This window comes from Zea mays, chromosome 1 (assembly GCF_902167145.1).
Source record: "Zea mays cultivar B73 chromosome 1, Zm-B73-REFERENCE-NAM-5.0, whole genome shotgun sequence".
Lineage (NCBI taxonomy): Eukaryota > Viridiplantae > Streptophyta > Magnoliopsida > Poales > Poaceae > Zea > Zea mays.
The window spans coordinates 16,911,940-16,915,187 of record NC_050096.1 but is presented as its reverse complement, the minus strand read 5'-3'; the positions used below and the strand labels follow the sequence as shown (position 1 = coordinate 16,915,187).

The following is a 3,248-nucleotide window of genomic DNA, read 5'->3' as shown; positions in this document are numbered from 1 at the left end:
GTGACGCGTGGCCGAGCCAACGGTCAGAAGAGGGCACCAGACCGTCCGGTGTGCACCGGACAGTGTCCGGTGCGCCAACGGCTCTGGATCTTCAATGGTCGGCTGCGCCACAGAAGGAAAGAAATCCGCACCGGACATTGTCCGGTGGTTCACCGGACTGTCCGGTGCGCCAGGCGACAGAAGGCAAAAATTGCCTTCCTGGAATGCTCTCAACGGCTCCTAGCTGCCTTGGGGCTATAAAAGGGACCCTAGGCGCATGGAGGAGAACACAAAAAGCATTCTCTAAGCATTCCTAAGCACAAAGACTTCAATTCCGCGCATTCGATTCTTTGTGATAGCAACTAGAGCTCCATTTGAGTAGAGAACTCTTTGAGTTGTGTTGAGAGCTCGTGTTGTGACTTGTGTGCGTGTGTTGCTCTGATTTTGTGTCTTGTGTGCGTTGCTCATCCCATCCTTACTTCTGTGCTTCTTTGTGATAATCAAAGTGTAAGGGCGAGAGGCTCCAAGTTGTGGAGATTCCTCGCAAGCGGGATATAGTAAAGTGAAAGCAAAACACCATGGTATTCAAGTGGGTCTTTGGACCGCTTGAAAGGGGTTGAGTGCAACCCTCGTCCGTTGGGACGCCACAACGTGGAGTAGGCAAGTGTTGGATTTGGCCGAACCACGGGATAAACCACTGTGCCATCTCTGTGTTGATCTTTTTGTGGTTATCGTGTTGTGCAAGAACTCTTCTCTAGCCACTTGGCTTTATTGTGCTAACTCTTAATCAAGTTTTGTGGATTAAGTTTCAAGTTTTTACAGGATCACCTATTCACCCCCCTCTAGGTGCTCTCAATTACAAAGTTGCCCTGATGAAGTTGACATTGATCTACTAGTGCATATAAATATAACGAAACAGTCCAAAACACCTACAATCCCAGTGGTAATGGTATTTTTAATTGCTTGTTTTTTCCTTGAAGGTTTCTATTCATTGTTTTTTCTAATTAGCATATAACTCATTACATTGTCGTCAGGGTCAACACAGTGATGTTGGCAAGAACATGACGAGCAACATAAACGTCACTCCTCAAGTAACACCAGAATACACAATCAACATACCACATACTGAATCTCGCTCGCCGATATTTGATGCGACGTCGCAAATAAATGTATGATTATTCGCACTCGCAGTATTTTTATATAATAAGCAGTGTACTAAACAACTAATCCATAACTACCATAATTTTTACAGTGTCCAGCCGGTGGCAGATTCAGATCTTCCCGACAGTGGCCCATGTTTTGACCAGACTCCATTTTAATATGTCAGCACATCAATATAAATTTTCATTATAATTGCCAAAATTGTACAAAGCGGCAAATCTATCTAACATATAACCTTTTTTTAGGTTTCTGTTGAAACCAAACCAGACATAAACACTTTCCAGGTTGACAATGACTCACATGATTCGGAGATTCAATGTGTGCGAGCTCTCCGCGACTATTTGTGTGGTACGCGATCTGACAATAGCATGTATAAAGTTCGCTCAATTCACAATTGTGGATATACTGCTACTCAAACAGTCATTTACTCACTAATTGTTATCAAAATGTCCACAAAAACATAATAGACTATGGTGAATACTGTGCTACATGTTCTGATATATACGTATCATTCGCCGACGGGAAGTGCCTCGATAATGTGTTCATGTAGTGCTTCATTCAATGTGTTGACGATGATGCCATAAATCATCAGCCTTCCATGAGTTCCAGTAGATTAATTATTGACGTTAACGTTGGGGTAAACTATCTTAACATATCTATACCATATTCATATACACAATGGTATCCCAAATAAACTGACTCCATTATTTTTTTATTGCAGTCCCTACTGAATTTCGAGGAAGAGGAACGATACAGCAGAAACCCACAACCGTTTGATGAAACTGTCCTACACACATTTCTCGACAATACATTGCCCGAGACAGACAAATTGGATAAATGCAAATCAGTAACAATAGTTTTACAATTTGCAATCATGATTTACGTTAAACGGTGCATTTCACATCTTCATGCATAACCATATATGTTTTTGTTGATCTTCATGTTTTTTACACGATCAGATCATGATTCCCATGCTAAGTAGGGGGCACTGGACACTGTATGTTGTCAATACAGTCAAACGGTGCATTCACATTTTAGATTCTAATCCCTATGTGCCAAAACTTGGTGGTACTACTTGGAAGGATTACCATTTCGCCCAAGTGGACTTAGGTGGTAGAAAGTTACCATGGTCTAAGGTTATGATGAGTAGGTTAAACAAAGCCCTGCAACATGTCTGCCCTAGGTCATGCTTTCCAAAATTTGGCAACTTTGCAATTGACTTGCCACCAAACTGTCCTGCCATGGAACATGCTCCAATGATTGTGGGTTTTATGTTATGAGATACATTCACTATTATGACTGCATCGAAGGATCTGTCAAGTCATACATACAACTAGTACGTACAAATTTATCATTTCGTTTTATAATTGGCCCCAAGTCAGCATACGGTACTTATGTCTAGCTAACACAATTTTATTGGCTTGCAGGACAACACCAGGGATCTACAGTCTCTTGCACTGTAATACATCACATTCCATCACAAGAACAAAGCCATCTCGCTCCTTGCAGACATCCAAAGATTCAAGTTCTCACGAATTTAGTCTAGTTTAGTTATGTTAGATATTATGTATACAATATTTTCATAAACTTCATCTTGAGTTATTTGCGTATACTAAGGTAATGACGGTAGAACAATCAGGTGTCGTTGTTGATGTTTCGTATGTTATGTCAATGACAACCTGGGAACAGTAATGTCTAAACTGCAATGTTTCCTATGTTTTTTAACTTCATGTGTGTTTTCTTTATTTGATTATGCTTCTTTTGTCACAAGTTTATGCTATAAACAACACCGTGTTATGCTTATTTTTTGACCCATAGTGCGCAAACAATGTTACTCCATAGATTTCGAAGTTCTTGATATGTGTATAATGTTTATGATATATTTCACATAAGTTTATGATATTATCAGTACATATTTATGATGTTTGTATGTGGTTTGCAAATATAACACATGATTCACAGTTGCATCCAAATATACTTTTAACATATATTGCAAGTATAAGGTCTGTCGTTCATCCATTTGCAACACTAGTTACCACGAAAACAACCCATGATCTCATAACTCTTTTGGTATTATACTCTTTACCAGATGAATCTTCATCTTCGAC

The 3,248-nt window shown here is 39.8% G+C and overlaps 1 long non-coding RNA gene across 2 annotated transcripts; it reads left to right on the top strand.

Annotated features, from left to right (window-relative positions):
* The first annotated feature begins 770 nt into the window (after positions 1-770).
* Positions 771-2,915, top strand: LOC109942748 (uncharacterized). Of its 2 annotated transcripts, none has more exons than XR_002265498.1 (5): positions 771-922; positions 1,014-1,148; positions 1,232-1,301; positions 1,386-1,777; positions 1,862-2,915. It is a non-coding gene; the product is annotated as an uncharacterized lncRNA (long non-coding RNA). The 2 variants fall into 2 exon arrangements; XR_002265499.1 differs by having other exon boundaries at positions 1,386-1,488; positions 1,862-2,913.
* Positions 2,916-3,248: the final 333 nt, after the last annotated feature.